This window comes from Populus alba, chromosome 11 (genome assembly GCF_005239225.2).
Source record: "Populus alba chromosome 11, ASM523922v2, whole genome shotgun sequence".
NCBI lineage: Eukaryota > Viridiplantae > Streptophyta > Magnoliopsida > Malpighiales > Salicaceae > Populus > Populus alba.
The window spans coordinates 10,836,959-10,859,342 of record NC_133294.1 but is presented as its reverse complement, the minus strand read 5'-3'; positions in this window follow the sequence as shown (position 1 = coordinate 10,859,342).

The following is a 22,384-nucleotide window of genomic DNA, read 5'->3' as shown; positions in this document are numbered from 1 at the left end:
ATAATAATAATAATAATAATAATAATAATAATAATAATAATAATGAAGAAGAAGAAGTTGATGAGAACTTTGAGATGAAAAGATTAATGCAAGGATAAAACATGTTAATGGTATTTTAAGCAAGTATACTATAAACTCTTATTATTCAACTACAAAACACACAAAGAAGGTTTCAATAGGATGATTTGTCATTAATAGCTCATTATAAATTGTTAACATGATCATATTAATTATCTTATTTAAGTAACACTAAACTTTTAAATATTGTCAGGAATTCATGATGCCAACTTATGTTAACAACAAATCAAGTTCCTTTCATAGCACAAGTGTAGGTAATACTATACGATTGGGCTATGAGAGTGCCAAGCATTTGTTGTACCAAGTGTTATACAACACAAATCTAGATTAACCATTTAACAAGCAAGGTATTAAGAATTAGTAAGATAAAAAGATAAGACATGTTAATATCAAACATTAAGGTCCATGTTGAGTTTACACCATACTTATTCTTACACCATTAGTGTAACATTTTCAAAGATCCTTGCGTTCCGTTCTTGCCAGATACAATACACTGTAGCTGCGAAACCCAGTTTACGAGAAAAGTTGACGAAACTTTTGCCATGCCAAGTGACAATGCCCAATCGAATCCATTCATCCAAGCTTTTTGTCATTCTTGGAATGTCGCATCTGTCACAAACATTCCACCATAATGCTTTCGTATAGTAGCATTCAAAGAACAAGTGGTTGTGATCTTCATTATTGTAGAGACAGAGTGAGCACCTGTTGGGACCATGAATACCAAACCGATGAAGTCTATCCTGCGTTGAGAGCTTCCGTTGGATAGCCACCCATAGTAGAAATGCATGTCTTGGGACAGCATTCTTCAACCACACGATGTCATGCCAATCAACCATTTGATGATGAATTCTGAGTTGCTCCCAAGCTACTTTGACCGAGAAACTCTGATTTGGCGAATCCAACCAAACAATCTCATCCTTTTGCCCCTTAGGAGTAGATGTGGAAGGAATAACTTCTATAATGGGGTGTCAGCCAATAGCATGAGTGATAGGAATTCTCCATTCTAAGTTATTAATCAGCACATTCACTCTCGCGTGGTGTTCCATACCTGAATCATAGATGAATCTTTCACCGTAAGTATCAGCGAGCGGGCTGTGAGGATGCCAATTGTCAAACCATAGAGAGGTTGTCATTCCATCTCCGATGATGTGCTTCATCTTCGGCCATGCTAAGGATCTGAGCTTTAGAATCTTTCCCCAAGCCCAAGAGCAGCTTCCTGGCGCCTTGATTGTCCAGAAATTCCTACCTCGCAAGAGATTGGATTTGATCCAAGTAGACCAGATGGAGCCATCCGAGTCATTGCACAAGTTCCAAATGTGTTTCAACAAGGCAATCTTGTTCCATTCTGTTATATTTTTTTTGGTAAGCTGACTTATGTATTAAAAGAAAATGATACAAAGAATATAATGGGCATACCCAAGATTTACAATGTGGACAGAAACGAAAACCAACAAATGGCTACAGGCTAGCCACACAACAAAACAAAAACTTAGACCAACTAGATATGCTTGGGGTACAAAAACAACAAGCTAAACATCAAATTAAGAGTTCATGTTATTGACCCTCCAAAGTCTTTGGATCCTTATGTTTTCATCTGTTTGTTGAACATTCCTCATCAAAACAAGCTTATCGCGAATGATACATTCGATTTGATCAAAAACCAAATTTGAAGCTTTAGACACATCTGCAAAGATCCTTGCGTTCCGTTCTTGCCAGATACAATACACTGTAGCTGCGAAACCCAGTTTACGAGAAAAGTTGATGAAACTTTTGTCATGCCAAGAGACAGTGGCCAATCGAATCCATTCATCCAAGCTTTTTGTCATTCTTGGAATGTCGCATCTGTCACAAACATTCCACCATAATGCTTTCGCAAAGGAGCATTCAAAGAACAAGTGGTTGTGATCTTCATTATTGCGGAGACAGAGTGAGCACCTATTGGGACCATGAATACCAAACCGATGAAGTCTATCCTGCGTTGAGAGTTTCTGTTGGATAGCCACCCAAAGAAGAAATGCATGTCTTGGGACAGCATTCTTGAACCACACGATGTCATGCCAATCAACCATTTGATGATGAATTCTTAGTTGTTCCCAAGCTACTTTGACCGAGAAACTCTGATTTGACGAATCCAACCAAACAATCTCATCCTTTTGCCCCTTAGGAGTAGATGTGGAAGGAATAGCTTCTATAATGGGGTGCCAGCCTATTGCATGAGTGATAGGAATTCTCCATTCTAAGTGATTAATCAGCACGTTCACTCTCGTGTTGTGTTCCATACCTGAATCATAGATGAAACGTTCACCGTAAGTATCAGCGAGCGGGCTGTGAGGATGCCAATTGTCAAACCATAGAGAGGTTGTCATTCCATCTCCGATGATGTGCTTCATCTTCGGCCATGCTAAGGATCTGAGCTTTACAATCTTTCCCCAAGCCCAAGAGCAGCTTCCTGGCGCCTTGATTGTCCAGAAATTCCTACCTCGCAAGAGATTGGATCTGATCCAAGTAGACCAGATTGAGCCATCTGAGTCATTGCACAAGTTCCAAATATGTTTCAACAAGACAATCTTGTTCCATTCTGCTATCCTTTTTATGCCTAGCCCCCCCTCCTTTTTTGGAAGACATACCTGATCCCAAGCCACTTTAGCCCTAGTAGTGCTCATATCTGAACCTGACCAAAGAAAGGATCTCATAATTTGCTCAACATTTTTCACTACTTGCCCAGGTAATAGGAATAGAGATGCCCAATAGACCTGGATGGAGAATAAGACTGAGTTAATCAGTTGTACTCGCCCTGCGAAAGAGAGTGTTCTGCAGGTCCAATGTCGTACTTTAGCGGTAATTCGATCTACGAGGCCCTTACAATTAACAGCCTTTAGTCTGGACGAGATAAGAGGCACTCCCAAATATTTCATAGGAAGCTCCCCCTCTCTAAACCCAAGAATACTGATAATCTGTTCCCTCTCAGCACCTAACATACCGCTCAAGAAGATGTCACTTTTGTTTGGATTTGGATATAGATCTGATAAATCTTGAAACTCTGTGAGTACATTTTTGATCATACGAATTGAGTGTACATCCCCTTTGCTGAATATCATCAAGTCGTCGGCAAAGCAAAGATGAGAAATTCTGTCCTTCTTGCATCTCCAGTGGAACTTGAAGTTTTGGTTGGCACTCATATTGCAGAACAGCCCTGACAGGATTTCCATGCATAGGACAAACAAATATGGAGATAATGGATCACCTTGTCTCAGCCCTCTCCCCCCTTGGAAGTAACCCGCAAGTTCACTGTTGACGTTGATTGAGAATTGACATGATGTAACACAAACCATGATCCAATCAATGACTGTTCTAGGGAATCCCATTTTTATTAACATAGCATCAATGAAATCCCACCGAACCGAGTCATAAGCCTTCATCAGGTCTACTTTCATAGCACAACGAGCAGGACCCGTAGATTTGTCGCCTTTCATTAGCTCCTGAGACAAAAGAATATTGTCGCTGATTCTCCGTCCAGAGATAAAAGCTGTTTGATACGGACCTACTAAGGATGGTAAAACAACTTTCATTCTCCCAGCTAGAATCTTCGCGATGCATTTGTATACTGTATTGTAGCAAGATATAGGACGAAAATCTGTCAACCTCGTAGGATTAGCAACTTTAGGGATAAGGGAAATGGATGTAGCATTCATCTCTTTAAGCATTCTACGAGTCTGAAAGAAGTAGCTAACAACTTTGATTACATCTTCCCCCACTATATGCCACATTCTTTTGAAGAAACCTGCATTGAAGCCATCCGGACCAGGGGCTTTGTTGTTTTTCAACTAAACATAGCATGCTTAATCTCCTCCCTTGTTACTTCTTGTGCTAGAACATCCTGTTGTGTTGAAGATAGTTTGCAGTTAATTGCCGATTGCATCACTTCCTCGTTCAAGGCCCTAGGCATCTGTTTCACTCCCAACAGACGCTGGAAGTATGCAATTACTTCTGATTTGACTGCCTCGTGTCCTTCAACGACTCCCCCATCCTCCCTTGTTACGGAGAGAAGCTTATTTCTGTTCTGTCTTCCATTTACTGATTTGTGAAAGTAGCTAGTATTCTGATCCCCCAAGCTAAGCCATTGAATCCTTGCCTTTTGTTTGAAAAAACTCTTCCGCCCTGACGATAGAAGCATAGTTATGAACAGCATCTCTTTCTCGCATGCGTAAAGTTGGGTTCTCAGGCGCTGTATGCAGCTCCTGTTGAGCCTTATCCATGAGATCTTTTGCATCTTTGACTCTATCTGAAATATTGGAGAAGTGAGTCTTATTGAAATGTTTAAGTTCCTGCTTTAGTTTCCTTAGTTTGCAACACAACTGATACATTGGACAACCCCCCGAATGCTGATCCCATACTTTCTTCACCAAGGGCATGAACTCGTCATGATCCATCCACATATCGAAGAATCTGAATGGTTTCTTTATGTTCTGAACATTTCCAGTAACCTTTACCACCATGGGAGAATGATCTGACATACCAGCAGGCAAGAATCTCGCTTCCGACAATGGGAAGTGCAGACTCCACTTCTCATTCACAAGCACTCTATCTAGCTTCCGCATAATCAGATTCTCAATACATTGGTTCGTCCATGTATAATGCATACCAGAATACCGAAGATCATCCACTTTCGCATCTCGAATACATGTTTCCAACCTGTCCATCTGACCATCCCACATAGAAGACCCTCCTGACCTTTCTGATGGATTGCGGATAGCATTAAAGTCACCCATAAGAATCCATGGGGTTGACTCCCATTCATCACTACGACTCACTATATCAGACCATAATGTCTCACGTAAGGATGCATTATTGTCTCCATAAATGATTGAAGTATTAAAACAAATATTGGTATCATAATTGTACAAGAAGGACCAATTACGCAAAAGAAGATTAGCAATATTATCTTTATTCTTTTCTCTAACCGGAGTTTCAACCAAACCAAAAAAAACCATCCTCTCTTGATGGATTAGCCGACGCAATTCTGAATGCTTTATGGGGTCATTCAAACCTCTAACATTCCAACATCCAATCATCATAAGAAAATAGAGAGGAGTACAAACAGCAACATAAAGGTTACCTTGACGTGCCACCCCGCGGGGAGCTAGATTTCTTATTCTTCTTTGAACCCTTTTTCTTTTTCTCTAGAGAGTCGCCAGCCTTAATAGCTGACTGATTAACAATTTTCCCATCGGTGGAATTCGGAGTTTGTGGACTTGTCGGGATCAGTGGCGTCGGCTCCTTCTCATTTCGTTCTCCATTTATATCACCTCCCATTGCTGCAACATCAGCATTCAGCTCATCACTAATAGTTGAGAGAACTTGGTTCACGGTCACACAAGCATCTGTATTGGAGACGACTAAACTTTGATCTAAAGCAATACATGTAGCCCCTTCCTCCTGCTCCATGTCTCTCAAAACATGAGGAGAGGTTGGAGTTTTGTCATCATGGCAAATAACATTGCACACATCTGATGTCACATGATCATTACAATCAGACGTATGTATCCCAGATGTTGAGCAACCATTCTCATTCTCATTCTTATGCACTTTAGATGCACACAGACCATTCTCACCACTTACAGAACCCTTATATCGTTTAACAACTACCTGCCATTGAAACTGATTCTGTTTGTTATCCGCAGATTTAGATATCACAGCTCCTACTTTCCTCGCACCCTCTGCCACCACTGTAGGATGAGCAATTTTATTAGTAGTACATATCGTTGTGGTGTGTCCAAAGATGTTGCAGTTATTGCACCTTGACGGTATCCATTCATAATCAGCTGATATTGTTACGAATACCCCATTTGGACAACGAAGGTCGTATTCCTTAACCATTGTCTTAGAAGCATCAATCTCAACGCAAACTCTTGCGTAGCTAAGCCTTTTACGCAACAATGTAGTACGATCAGCATGAAGGGGAACCCCAATAGCACTCGCAATACAACTCAGCCCCTTAAAAGTCCAATACTCAAGAGGAACATTATACAGCCTAACCCATACTGGAACTTTGACCAAATCATCTTTCAAAAATTGCATGTTCGGTTGCCAACGTTTAAGCACCAAAGGTCTGTTTGCCATGTGCCATGGGGCTCTTTCCAGAACATTAGTGGCGCGATCAACAGAATCAAAAGTGAAAAGGTAGAAACCATTTTCCGAAGATAAAACTTCTGATAGACCATAGGAGCCCCATATCCTTTTGGCAATCGAATTAACAACAGGATATGGTAATTTCTGACCCACAAAATGACCAACTAGGGTGGATTTCCAAAGTTCACAGCCATCGTCAAACACATCACGCGGAGGAGCTACTGTTATACGACCATCAGTCATAGTCGGGTGTTCAAAATGCAGATTTCGAACTGGATGAAAATCAATGTTCTTACTACCCTCCTTGACATCAACAACAGAACCCTTCAAAGCATTTAAAAAATTCAGTTTGGTCTTAAGGTTTAGTTGTTCTTGTTGCTGAGACCCTACCTTCAATTCATCAACTTCAGAACCCAGCACATGGTTCATTGCTGAAACAACATGAGGAGCCTGGATAGTCGAAGATTTCTCTATGCTAGCTTCAGAATCAGCTTGATGATCACTAGTAAACTGAGAAATCTTCATACGATGACTATTCAACATATCTTTTAGCTCTAATCTTAAGGTATGTCCAGACTTAACTTCAGTGTGTTGTTCAATGTTACAGCTAAGGTTTGGAACAGATTCCACACCAGAACATAAAGACATTATGGAAATAGACAAATACTAGAGAGAGCAAGCTCTAATGAGAGATTATCATGTTTATAGCTGGTATTGGAAATCCAGAAAGAAAACCCACTGAAAAGATGCAGCTACTCACCTTATCTCAAAGAATTACGAGGCCAGTATCTCTCAGTTAATTGATTGAAACGATGATCCCTTCAGTCAAGATGTAGAGCATGTTCTGATGGACAACATACTCAAATATGGTGGCGATCCAACGGTGAACCAAAGAGATCGAGCTTCAACAACCCCAGAATTATGAGGCCCGTATCTCACAGTTCATTGATAGGAATGATGATCCGTTCGGTCAAGATGTAGAGCATGTTATGATGGACAACATACTCAAAAATGGTGACGATCCAACGGTGAACCAAGGAGATCAAAAGCAATACAGATTAGAGAGAGAGGGGGAGAGAGAGCGAGGAGAGAGAGAGGAGCTTTATTTGATCATTCACCTCAAAAAATTGGATTTACTAATCAAATTCTAATATGAGAGTTTGCTAAGTTTTAATTAATCAAAAAGCTACATGTATGATGGGTATTGGTGATTATGAACTAAGGATTCTCTCTATAGAAACTAGTTTATATTTATGTTTAACAAAAAAAAGGTAATATTAAATGATTATTTCCCTAATAATTATAATATAAATGAAGTTATTTTGATTTTTTTCAGTAATATGAGGCCAATTGTTTCTATATTGCAGCATGTTGTTCACATGGATTGTAAGAAACATATGCATTCTTCTCATTAACTAACATGCCCATCATTGATTTTCCATAGTTTCATTATGGCTTGTGGGCATTATTATTTTTTGCGTCAAGCTAGTCACTAGCACTACTTGTACAGCTCATGCTATGTTAGCTTTGCATTTTTTATATTTGTTTAATCCCTGTCGGAATGTGTATTAAGGATGAATTTGCAAAACTTGTGGATTTTGACGTGGATGGAAACAAGAGAGGGTGAGGTCAGATCTGCATTTTTCACAAACAAGCCAATGATTTTACTTGTGTACAAAGAGGCTTACTTTAATACTAATGATCTTGATTATATTGTGCCTAGTGTTGCTATTTCTTTGTTGCAGGAGTTTGATGATGTGTTCCCCGACGATACTCCTAGCGGATTACCACCATTGAGGGGGATAGAACATCAAATTGATTTCGTACCCGGATCTTCAATTCCTAATCGACCAGCTTATAGAAGCATTCCTAGCCGACGAAGGAACTTCAAAGGCAAGTTGATAAGCTGATGGAAAAGGGCTACATTCGTGAGAGTATGAGCCCGTGTGCTGTACCCGTGCTACTTGTTTCAAAGAAGGATGGAACATGGAGGATGTGTGTTGATTGCCGAGCCATCAACAACATAACGGTAAAGTATAGACATCCCATTCCTAGGCTTGATGACATGTTAGATGAGTTACATGGATCCTGTATTTTCTCTAAAATTGACTTGAAAAGTGGGTACCATCAAATTAGGATGAAAGAAGGTGATGAGTGGAAAACAACATTTAAGACTAAGCATGGTTTGTATGAATGCCGTTTGGACTTACAAATACACCTAGTACGTTTATGCGTTTAATGAATCATGTGTTGCGTACATTCATAGGTAAGTTTGTGGTTGTGTATTTTGATGACATTTTGATATATAGCAAGAACTTAACTGAGCATCTTGATCATTTATGTAATGTACTTAGTGTGTTGCGTAGTGAGAAATTGTATGCCAATCTTAAAAAGTGTGCCTTTTGCATGGAGAAAATTGTGTTTCTTGGCTATGTTGTAACTGCACAGGGTATCGAGATGGATGAGTAGAATGTTAAGGCCATCCGAGATTGGCCTACACCCAAATCGGTAAGTGATGCGGATCAGCCCAACACCAAGCGTAATCATGCCAACGATCCATTGGAGGTACCAATTGGGCCAATCACAAGAGCTAGGGCAAAGAAGCTTAAAGAAGCATTGAATGGGCTTGTTCAGAACTTATGGAGCAAGATGGACCTAGAAGGGCTTGGGACATTTAAGGAGCATGAAGAACAACCTTTAATTCATCTAGTTCATGTCCAAGAAGAGCCCAATTCATGTGGAACAAGGGGTTGATATGTCCGGCCCAATACCAGCCTTGTTAGGCTTGTTTTATTTCCTAATGCTACAAGGATAAAAAGCCAGCAATTTATTCTTCTAATTAAGTAAGGAAGTTGGCCATATCTTATTCCTAAAGAGGGGAGGACTATTTAATGCTTTTCCTAACATAGGAAGGAAAGTAATTAAATCAGCAACAAAGAAGGAAATTTATCCAAGCTAATCAAGGACATCAAAGGAAAGGGGGCAGCAACACAAATTTGATTCTAACATATTTAGGATGGTAATTTTCGGATTTTTATTATTTTCTTCTTAGTTTTTGGGTTATTATTACTCATTTGGGTCAATTGTAAGTGGGCTTCATATAAGTCCACCTAAGGGGGGTCCATTAGGGTTTCTTTAAGTTTAGAGTCAGTATAAATAGAGGCATAACCAAACATGTAAGGTTACGCAATTTTCATATCAATAAACTTCTTTGCTGCACTTGTTGTGTGTTGGTAGGATAATCTCCCTTCCTTGGTTCTCTAAAGAACTGAAAACGACTTATCGAAGAACAACTGGCTTCGTGGCGTCATCTTTATACTTCTCGTTCACGAATCAATATTCGTTGGGTGGGGGTTTACGTTTCCAATAGTGCTGGTGCCTAGGTACAAGTTATCTTTGTGTCACACTCCTATCAAACCTGATTTACTTGGCTTTCCGGGAATTGGTGTCGTTGCGTGTGGGTTGCGTGACCACGTGATCACGAGGTTCGCATCAGTAAGTGAGGTAAGGAGTTTTTATGGGTTAGCTAGTTTTTACAAGCGTTTTGTGAAAGATTTTAGCACAATAGCTGCGCCCTTGAATGAAGTTGTTAAAAAGTCAGTTGGGTTTAGATGGGGGGAGGAACAAGAGTTGGCTTTTGTTCTTTTGAAAGACAAATTATGTTCTGCACCTGTTTTGGCTTTACCTGACTTTACGAAAGCATTTGAAATAGAATGTGATGCGTTTGGAATAGGAATAAATGCTGTTTTGATGCAGGATCAAAGACCTATTGTGTATTTCAGTGAGAAGTTAAGCGGAGCGACCTTGAACTATTCCACTTACGACAAAGAACTCTATGCTTTGGTAAGAGTACTTGAGACATGGCAGCATTACTTGTGGCCAAAAGAGTTCGTAATCCATTCGGATCATGAGTCATGTAAAATGGGTTGAATTCATTGAAACTTTTCCTTACGTAATCAAGTATAAGCAAGGGAAAGAGAACATCGTAGCTGATGCACTCTCGCGCAGGTATGTTCTTTTACACACCATGAATACTAGATTGTTAGGTTTTGAATATGTGAAGGAATTGTATGATAATGATTCTGACTTTGCTGAGATTTATAATGCATGTGGACATTCAGCTTTTGGTAAGTTTTATTTGATGGATGGTTATTTGTTCAAAGAGAATATATTGTGTGTTCCTGCTAGTTCTTTGCGTGAATTGCTTGTTCGTGAAGCACATGGGGGTGGTTTAATGGGTCACTTTGGGGTTGCAAAAACCTTGGATGTATTGCATGAGCATTTCTATTTGCCAAAGATGAAAAGAGATGTGCAACGAATTTGTGAACAGTGCATTGCTTGTAGAAATGCAAAATCTAGAGTACAACCGCATGGACTATATACACCAGTACCTATGCCTACTGAACCTTGGGTAGATATCTCTATGGACTTTGTTTTAGGTTTACCTAGGTCAAAGAAAGGTAGAGACTCTATTTTTGTTGTGGTTGATAGGTTTTCTAAAATGGCGCATTTCATTGCATGCCATAAAACAGATGATGCATCTCATATCGCAGACTTGTTCTTTAGGGAGATTGTACGTTTGCATGGCATTCCTAAGAGTATAGTGTCAGATCGTGATGTTAAGTTCCTTAGTTACTTTTGGAAGACCTTATGGGGAAAGTTGGGAACTAAACTCTTATTTTCGACAACATGCCATCCTCAAACAGATGGACAAACTGAGGTAGTGAATAGAACATTATCCCAACTTTTACATGTTGTAATTCAAAAGAATTTGAAACGTTGGGAAGAATGTTTGCCTTTTGTTGAGTTTGCCTATAATAGAACTGTGCATTCGACTACTACTTTTTCTCCTTTTGAAATTGTTTATGGTTTTAATCCACTAACTCCTATGGACTTAATTCCTTTACGTTTTGAAGAAAGGGTAAGTTTAGATGGTGAAAAGAAAGCAAAGATGGTGAGAGGACTCCATGAGGGAGTTCGACTACAAATAGAGAAAAAGAACAGACTTTACGCTTCTAAAGCAAATAAGGGACGTAAACTAGTTGTTTTCCAACCCGGTGATTGGGTTTGGGTGCACATGCGTAAGGAACGATTTCCTAACCAAAGGAAATCAAAATTGCAGCCTCGTGGTGATGGTCCATTTCAGGTTTTAGAGAGAATCAATGACAACGCATACAAAATTGACCTTCCAGGTGAGTATAGTGTTAGTGCTACCTTTAATGTTGTTGATCTTCCGTTGTTTGACACAGATTTTGATTCGAGGTCGAATCCTTTCAAGGAGAGAGGGGATGATGCGGACCAGCCCAGAAACACCAGCAAGGACCCATTACATGTTTCAAATGGACCAATGACTCAGTCCAAGACAAAGACATTGAAAGACGCATTGATTGCATTGGTTTTGAAGGTTTCCACCAAGTCAGAATTGGAAGGTCCATTGGAGTATCAAGAGGAGATCCTAGTACATCTTATCCATGTGCAAGAGGGGTCCAATACAACCTTATTTGGGCCATGAGATGAGGGCTTTATTTTATTTTGTTAGCTACAGCCCAAGGCTTGTTTGGGCTTAATTCATACCTTGTTTTAAGCTAGGATCCAAGGCTTGTTTGGATTAAGTTATGGGCTTTTCATTTTAGGGTTTTGGGCCAGTTTTGAGTGGACCTCATATAAGTCCACATAAAGGGTCCATTAGGGTTAACTTTTCAAGAACTATTTAAACTCATGTAGGCCAAAATTTTGGCAGCTTTGATGATTATTATTCTGAATTTTTTAGTTTTTACGTGTGAGAGTGATTCTTGCATTCTTCAGTTCTTGAACGAATTGAATCTGACTTATCGAAGATTAACTGGCTTCGTGGCGTCATTCTACTCATCCAATAGTGTTGGTGCCTTAGGGCAAGTTTCCATTGTGTCACACTCATATCAGACCTATTTCGGCTTTCCAGGATCAGATCTCAATCTTGATTGTGGGTTGTGTGACCACGTGATCACGATGTTCGCATCAGAGAGTTAATTCACAAATTAAAAGTGGTGCAAGAGAAAGAGAACTGGCTAGAACACCTATGAGAGGAGTTTAGTTGGAAAATTTTATCATACAAAAACAAAACAAAGGAAGTTGTTTCCTCTAACATTAATGAATAAGGATATGGTTAGACTTTTATATTTTAACTCGCACCCACATATATTTCAAAAGAGCTGACAAATTAGCTTTCGTTGTAGTTGATGACTGGGAAATCTACTGAGGAAAGATATCCAAAGCTATATGAAGAAATACATCTAGATAAAAAGTGTCTCCCGCTTTTGGATTACTAAAGCATGTTTGATCTCAAGGAACCACACTTTTGTCAAGATATTCTGTCAAAACCAAGAGAAACCTAAAACAGAGAGCTTTGTTTCTCCAAAAAAATGCTTCCCTTTTCAGTTCCCCTCTTTCCTTATATATTATTTCCATCTATAAGTATAACTTATTCCTAATAATTAGTCTTTATACATGGAAAGATAATCTTATAGCTAATATTAACAAAGTCCTAAATTTTATATACGGTAACATCTCCTCTCAAATTGATGATGGTAAATCAACCAGCAATAATTTGCCAACAAGAAATTGATGTCGTTGTCAAGTCATAGCTTTGGTGAAGATATCAGCCACTTGGAGATCAAAAGAGATGTGAGGAAGAGATATCACCCGACTTTCCAAGGTGTCTCGAATAGAATGACAATCAACCTCAATGTGCTTGTTACATTCATAGAAAACTGGATTGGTGGAAATTTGAATAGCACCGGTGTTATCAGCATGAAGAGGGGTAGAAGTAGTTTAAGGAGACCCAAGCTCTTCAAGAAGACCACATAGCCATACAATTTTAGAACAATCAGTAAACATGGCATGATACTCGACCTCAATAGAGGATTTAGAAACACAGTCTTGTTTCTTACATCTCCAAGAAATTAAGGCATTACCTAAAAACATACAAAAACTCATAGTAGATCGACAAGTATCCGGACACCCAGCCTAATTAGTATCACTATAGGCAACCAGTTGAAGAGAGGATCCAGTAGGAAAGAACAACCCACAAGTAGGTAAACCTCGAAGATAGCGGATGATGCATCGAACTAGAACAAGATGGAGATGTCAAGGAGAAGACATAAACTCACTAATTTGATGAACAATATAGCAGATATCAGGTTGAGTAGTGGTCAAGTAGCTAAGACTTCCAACCAAGCATCGATAGAGAGTAGGATCATCCAGAAGGTCCCCTTCATCTTTCTTGTATTTGACATTTACCTCCATAGGAGTATCCACTATAGAAGTGTCCTCCAAACCAGCTAAAGCAATAGGATCTTGAATATACTTATATCGGTTCACAAAATTACCATTGGCCCCGATACTGAACTTCCAGCCCTAAAAAGTATATGAGCTGGGCAAGATCTTTCATATCAAAAGTTGGATATAACAACCGTTGAAGCTTAGTAATCAAACCACAGTTAGTGCCAGTAATGATAATATCATCCATATAAACCAAAAGAAGGACTATACCTAATGCAGATGTGTGGAAGAAGAGAGCAGAATCATACTGACCTTGTGTAAAACCGAAGCAAAGAAGTGTACTACGAAACTTCTCAAACCAAGCTCGAGGCACTTGTTTGAGCCCATATAAAGAACGTCTTAGCTTACAGACATTATAAGGAGAAGAAATGGTCATAGTCGAGGGAAGCTTCATGTAAATCTCTTCTTGTAGATCACCATGAAGAAAGGCATTCTTCACATCCATCTGATGTAGTTGTGATGCAACCATATTATTCAATAGTTTCACCCATATTTAACTAGTGTTTTGTTTATTTTATATATAAAATGCATTGATATTCTTTATTATTATTATTATTATTATGTTTTGAAGGAGTTTTTGGATGAAAGATGCAAGGTAATTGGAGGTAACTAGCAGATGTGACCTCCAGTCGATGGTTTGTGTAGAGCGTGAGCTCTAGACGTTGAAATGAAGTGATTCTAAGTGGCATTAAAAAGCTAACATCCATACCATTTTGGAAATCTAAGCCAAGAAAATAAAATAAGGAAGAGCATGGAAATCACAGCCTTCAAAATCAAATATCATAATCTATCAAATACCATTTCGACTTGAAGATCTAGAGTTATAAAAGTCTAATTAATGCAAAACAATTTTTTTGGATTTCTGACTCAAAGGCCTATCAACGCTTAAAAGTTTAGTAAAAAAAGATGTCATATGAGGGAGATATGATTTTTAAAAGATGACAACTGAATTATGCCAACAAACAGGTTTCGTGAAGAAACGAGCCCAAATTATGCTTCGAAGCATCTAAACCGATATCCAAGTTTTTATTTCAGCAATTTAGCTCATCTAAGTCAAAGCTTGAAGATTTCATGCAAGGCTATTTCTCCATTTTTTTTAAGGAAAATAGTTATTGAAGTACTTAAATGTAAACAGTCTACTTAAGGGAGGACTATTTTATAAAATAGAGACTAGTGTTTTCTAGGATATTAAAGAAATGAGAGAAGAGAAGGGGGCAACCAGCCAAGAGGAGAAAAACACCCCCCTTCTCTAAAAAACCCAAAATCATACATTCCTCGTTCTTTTTTATTAGTTGTTCCACAAATATGCAAGGCTAAACTCTTCTTCTTGGTTGCGAGGACACGGAAACCTTCGGATTTCAAGAACTATGAGATTTATTTTACCTTTTCTTTTCATTTTATATGATGAACATGTTTGTTCTCTTATGCTTATTTTTCCTATAATTATTTATTTTAATTGCTAGAGCGGACTCTAAGTTATTATTATAGACAATCTATTCCTAAGTTTGATATCAAAACCGGAGTTGTGGTATATGAACTTGTGAAGCAACTGAGTTTAATTATTGTGGTGGATCAAAGCTCAGATCCTTAGCATGGCCGAAGATGAAGCACATCATCGGAGATGGAATGACAACCTCTCTATGGTTTGACAATTGGCATCCTCACAGCCCGCTCGCTGATACTTACGGTGAACGTTTCATCTATGATTCAGGTATGGAACACAACGCGAGAGTGAACGTGCTGATTAATCACTTAGAATGGAGAATTCCTATCACTCATGCAATAGGCTAGCACCCCATTATAGAAGCTATTCCTTCCACATCTACTCCTAAGGGGCAAAAGGATGAGATTGTTTGGTTGGATTCGCCAAATCAGAGTTTCTCGGTCAAAGTAGCTTGGGACCAACTAAGAATTAATCATCAAATGGTTGATTGGCATGACATCGTGTGGTTCAAGAATGTTGTCCCAAGACATGCATTTCTTCTTTGGGTGGCTATCCAACGGAAACTCTCAACGCAGGATAGACTTCATCGGTTTGGTATTCATGGTCCCAATAGGTGCTCACTCTGTCTCCGCAATAATGAAGATCACAACCACTTGTTCTTTGAATGCTCCTTTGCGAAAGCATTATGGTGGAATGTTTGTGACAGATGCGACATTCCAAGAATGACAAAAAGCTTGGATGAATGGATTCGATTGGCCACTGTCTCTTGGCATGGCAAAAGTTTCGTCAACTTTTCTTGTAAACTGGGTTTCGCAGCTACAGTGTATTGTATCTGGCAAGAACGTAACGCAAGGATCTTTGCAGATGTGTCTAAAGCTTCGAATTTGGTTTTTGATCAAATCGAATGTATCATTCGCGATAAGCTTGTTTTGATGAGGAATGTTCAACAAACAGATGAAAACATATGGATCCAAAGACTTTGGAGGATCAATAACATGGACTCTTAATTTGATGTTTAGCTTGTTGTTTTTGTACCCCTAGCATATCTAGTTGGTCTAAGTTTTTGTTTTGTTGTGTGGCTAGCCTATAGCCATTTGTTGGTTTTCGTTTCTGTCCACATTGTAAATCTTGGGTATGCCCATTATATTCTTTGTATCATTTTCTTTTAATACATAAGTCAGCTTACCAAAAAAAAAAAGTTATTAATCTTATGTAGAACATTCAATCAAATCAAGCATAGACTATAGACAGTTATGTTTTCTTGATTAATCAACTTATCTAGTCTTAAGGCTGCCATTGAATTAAATTGCTAGTGCGAACACTGTGGTTGTTTGATGGTTAGGGTTGATTATACGACGGATCTATTAACTAAGTAATGTTAAAAACAGATAAATATTTAGAATATAAATTGATGTTTCGTTTCCATGATCAGTTCTGATTTCTGTAGGTGGATGTGTGCTTGCAACCAAGGTTTGTTCTCTTGATAATTTTCTGATTTTATTAAATTTTGTTTGATTGTTTTCTGTTTTCTTTTGCTTTAGCATAGATAACGTCCACCCCCCCCCCAAATTGCATATCATCTAGTATAAAAATCTGACTTGAACCTTCCTTGTGGGATCGACCCCTTGCTTGCTCTATATTATATATTATATTGTGTGTTGTGTTTGAAGATAGGGTAATTAATTTGTGCGATTGCGACATTGCAACAAGTTGTCATAACTGTGAAATGACAATAGCTAAGATGATTCGAACTGTGGTAATTTTAGCAACATAAGCAAAAGTCTCCTCATAATCAACCCCATACTCCTGTTTGTTACCCAAAGCTACGAGGCAAGCTTTGTTCCAATCTAAAGAGCCATTAGAATGAAGTTTTACAAAGAAAACCCATTTACTACCAATAGGTTTGACTGTAGGAGGATAAGAAAAAATATCCCAAGTGTGATTCTCCTCAAGTGCTTTTGAAGTTATGCTTGCATTGCATTTTTGATGCGGACCAACTCAGAAACACCAGCAAGGACCTATTACATGTTCCAAATGGACCAATGACTCGATCCAAGACAAAGACATTGAAAGACGCATTGAATGCATTGGTTTTGAAGGTTTCCACCAAGTCATAATTGAAAGGTCCATTGGAGTATCAAGAGGAGATCCTGGTACATCTTATCCATGTGCAAGAGGGGTCCAATACAACCTTATTTGGGCCATGAGATAAGGACAACAAAGGAAACAAAAGAATCCTACTACAACTTGGAAACAACATGGTGGCTACCTTTTCCTTTTGTTTATAAGATTAAGGGGTTGCATGGAAGGCTATAAATAAGTGATGTGCCGTGAATGATTTGAAAATCGGCAACAATGATTCTAATGAAAATGGATGAAGGATGGGTCTGGTTGTGCTGTCTTTCTTTTGGTATTTAGGCTGGATTGTAGTGATTTAAGGTAAATAAGATGGAGGATAGACTAGAATGATACTTTGATAAGTCGATCTGGACGCCACAAAGATCAATCTAGGATTTCAACGCCACACTCTTTGTGATTGAAGAGTGATAAGTCAGGTAGGGTTCTTCACAAAACGAATTTGGAAGAACAACTCTTAATTCTCTGAATTAAGTTTTCAAATCTTGGCCAAAAGTGTTTATTTCATATTCTGATACATATTTATCTTTGGAACATCCCTCCAAAGTTAGGTGAATTCAACATGACAGAAGTCAAGCCTAAAAACTAGACTTTTAATAAAGCAAGTAGACAAATTTAACTAACACACGTTTTTTGTTGACATTTCTAAAACATATGCAGACGAAATTTAAAACAGCCATAACTTTTGACACAAAAGTCCAATGCACTCATGGTTGGACAATATAGAAAGATCACATTCTGAACTTGAATTTTACCTACATAAATCTTGTTTTCACATGCATTGGATGACTTCAAATTCGGGTTCAAATCCATCTACTGTTCTGACCGTAAAGAGCATCAATTCCTTCACTTGCATTATCAATCCAAATACAAGTAGCCCAGCATGAAAAGAACCATTAAGGGCTTTTCCCATCTCCAAGTTCCAATTGTAGGCAAATAAGCACCCTTGAACCAATTCCAAACTGATTGCTAATTTTTAACTCCGACGCAGCTTCAATCATTGCAATTTGATTCGTCAAGGCCCGTTGTAGTTGTTTCGCTCTCGCTCTTGTCATTGGACCATCTAAATCCTCTTGCATATTAGATTCAGCTTTACGAGATGGATTATAATTCCCATGATGCACATCATCAGCCCCGGGTTGAAAATGATTTGTCCTCAAATCAAAATCGTCATCATCATCCAAGTACGGAGATAAGTCTTTCACATTAAAAGTAGCTGATACGTTGTAATCACCAGGAAGATCTACCTTATACGCATTGTCATTCACCTTCTCTATAATACGAAATGGACCGTCAGCTCTTGGCATCAACTTGGACTTACGTTTGCTTGGAAATCTGCCCTTGCTAATATGAATCCAAACAAGATCTCCAGGTTCAAACCTGACCATCTTTCGCCCCTTGTTAGCTTGTTTAGCATACTTTGTTGTTTTCTCCTCAATATGTAGTCGAACCTGCTCATGTAGTTTCTTCATCAATTCTGCCTTTCTAATTCCATCCATAGATGTCCTCTCATCAATTGGAATATGAACAAGATCAATAGAAACACAAGGATTAAAGCCATAGACAACCTCAAATGGTGAAAATTTTGTAGCCCTATGCACACTACGATTATATGCAAACTCCACAATCGGCAAACAAGTATCCCAACTCTTCAAATTCTTATGTATAACAGCTCGTAACAAAGAAGATAAAGTTTGGTTTACTACCTCAGTTTGTCCATCAGTTTGTGGATGACATGCTGTACTGAAAAGTAACTTTGTTCCAAGTTTCCTCCAAAGAGTCTTCCAAAAGTGGCTTAAGAACTTTGTATCACGATCAGAGACAATGCTTTTAGGAATTCCATGCAAACGAACAATCTCTTGAAAGAACAAATCAGCAACATGTACTGCATCATCAGTTTTCGTACAAGGAATGAAATGGGACATTTTGGAGAATCGATCAACCACCATCATTATTGAATCCTTCCCACGTTGTGTTCTCGGTAGTCCAAGTACAAAGTCCATGCTAATGTCCATCCATGGCTGCTCTGGAATAGGCAGTGGCATATATAGTCCATACGCATTCTCTTTACCTTTAGCTCTCTTGCAAATAGCACATCTTTCAATCACCTTGTGTACATCCCGTAACATACTGGGCCAAAAAAAATGTTCTTTCAGCAGCTCATAAGTCTTCTTCTCCCCAAAATGACCACTAAGACCACCACTATGAGCCTCTCGCACAAGCAACTCCCCTAACGAACCTGAAGGAATACACATTCTGCCCATTTTGAACAAGTAACCTTCATGCATAAAGAACCCATCACAAGCTCCCTTTGCACATTCGGCAACCACATTAGCAAAGTAGGAATCATTGGCATACTGATCCTTCACCTGTTCAAAACCCATCAGCCTTGCATTCAACATAGAGATCAGTGCATACCTCCTAGAAAGAGCATCAGCAACCACATTAACTTGCCCTTTCTTGTACTTTATGACATAAGGAAATGACTCCATGAACTCCACCCATTTAGCATGTCTTCGATTCAACTTGTTTTGCCCCTTAAGATACTTCAAGGCTTCATGATCAGTATGTATAACAAATTCTTTAGGCAACAAGTAGTGCTGCCATACCTCCAGAGCCCGAATCAAAGCATAGAACTCCTTGTCGTAAATAGAGTAGTTCAAACGCGCTCCATTTAACTTTTCACTGAAGAATGCAATCGGTCTCTTTTCTTGCATCAAAACAGCACCAATTCCAACCCCGGAAGCATCGCACTCTATTTCGAATGTTTTAGCAAAGTCTGGAAGTGCTAAAACTAGAGCAGTACACAACTTTTCCTTAATTATCTCAAAAGCTTTCTGGGCATCTTCACTCCATCTAAACTCCTTCCCTTTTTTCAAGCATTCTGTCATAGGAGCAACAATAGAGCTGAAGTCTTTCACAAATCGCCTGTAGAAAGAAGCTAAACCATGGAAACTCCTCACATCAGTGATACTAGCAGGTTTTGGCCAGTCTCGAATTGCCTCAATTTTCTCCTCATCAACTCTAACTCCCCTGCTAGAGATAATATATCCAAGAAACACGACACTTTCTTTACAGAAGTAACACTTTGTGAGTTTCCCATACAACTTAGAATCTTGCAAAGTCTCAAACATAACTCTAAGATGCTTCACATGATCGTCAAAGCTCTTGCTATACACCAGGATGTCGTCAAAATATACTACAACAAACAGCCCAATATACTTCCTCAAAACATGATTCATAAGCCTCATAAATGTACTAGGCGCATTAAATAACCCAAACGGCATAACCATCCATTCATATAACCCCTGTTTAGTTTTAAATGTTGTTTTCCATTCATCTCCCTCTTTCATTCTAATTTGGTGATAGCCACTCATCAAATCGACTTTAGAAAACAATGCAGCACCATGCAACTCATCAAGCAAATCATCAAGTCTGGGTATAGGAAATCGATACTTAACTGTTATTTTGTTGATAGCGCGGCTGTCCATGCACATCCTCATGGTACCATCCTTCTTCGGTACAAGCAAAGTAGGTACGGAACATGGACTAAGTGATTCTCGCACATAGCCCTTCTCTAAGAGCTCACCGACTTGCCTTTGGATCTCTTTCGCTTCCTCTGGATTACATCTGTATGCTGGTCTATTAGGAAGTGAAGCTCCCGGCACCAAATCAATTTGATGCTCAATACCACGAATAGGTGGTAATCCTTTAGGTAATTCATCTGGAAACACATCTTTAAATTCTTCAAGTAATTCCTTAATCTGTCTTGGTAAGTCCAATCCTTCTACTTGTAGTAGTTGCTTTGCCCAGACCATGAAAACAAGCCCTGTTGTGGCTAATGCTTGTTTGATGTCTCCTTTTTTGGCTAACAACAGCCCCTTTCGTGATGTCACCTCCTTTTGTTGGCTTCGTAACTGATCCTCTCTAACTTGTTGAGAACTCAGTGGTAACAAGTTCACCTTCTTTCCATTCAGCATAAAAGAATAAGTGTTCTTTCGTCCATTGTAGGTCACATCCTTATCAAACTGCCATGGACGACCCAGCAACAAATGGCTAGCTGACATTGGTGCAATGTCACATAAAACCTCGTCGTGATAGGTTTTAATGGAAAAAGGTACACGAACTTGCTTTGTCACTCGAATCTCCCCATTCTCATTCAGCCATCGCAAACTATAGGGTCTGGGATGTGGAAGGGTATTTAAACCCAATTTCTCCACCAAGGTAGTTGACGCAACATTAGTGCAACTTCCATTATCAATGATCATCCCGCACACCTATCTCGAATCTGACATCGAGTATGAAAGATGTTCTCGCGTTGCTCATCACTAACGTCAATTTGTGCATTCAGAACCCGTTGAACAACCAACAAATCTCCCTTCATTGGTTCGAAATCCTCTTCTTGTTCAGCCACTTGTACTGATCTTCGTCTTCAGTTTCAACCTCATCTCCACTGATCAGCTCTCCATGATCCCCATGCAAAATCATCACCCTTTTATTTGGACATTCCAAAGCAATATGCCCATGTCCCAAGCACTTGAAGCACTTGATGTCCCGAGACCTCCTAGGGTGTTGAGGTTCTGTCACCTTCTCCTTTCCCTTCAAAGAATCAGAACTGGTATTCCCCTTGCTAAACTCCACCTTCTCATCTCGTTTAGGCGTGCTCCATGTTCGTGTAGGCGTAGAAACAGCCCTTGTCGCGCTTGACGTAGTTACACTAGTTCGGACACCTCCTCGTCTCTGCTACCTCTCTACTCGGGTTGCAAGCTTTATAACTTCCTCAAGGAAGATGTACGGTTGTAACTCAACAACATTAGCTATATCCTTCCTCAACCCTCCAAGAAATCTAGCTATTGTTTGCTCTTGAGGTTCCATCAATTCACATCGAATCTCCAGCAATTCAAACTCTTTCACAGTCAAAGATCCCTGTCGCAAAGTCTGAAGTCTGATGTATAGCTCCTGTTTATAGTAATCAGGAACAAATCTCTTCTTCATCACTCTTTTCATAGTTGCCCATGTTGTAATCTCCTCCTCTCCATCCCTTCTCCTCTGAATCTTTACGTTTTCCCACCATAAAAGAGCATAATCTTAAACTCAAGTGCTGCCACCTTGCACTTCCTTTCTTCAGAATATTCATACCATTCAAACACCTTTTCAACCTTATGAATCCACTCCAAGTATTCCTCAGGTGAACTACTTCCTCTAAACGGTGGAATCTTAAGTTTGAGACCATTAAGAGGATTATAATTCTGCCTTCTTGGTCTGACCCTATCATCA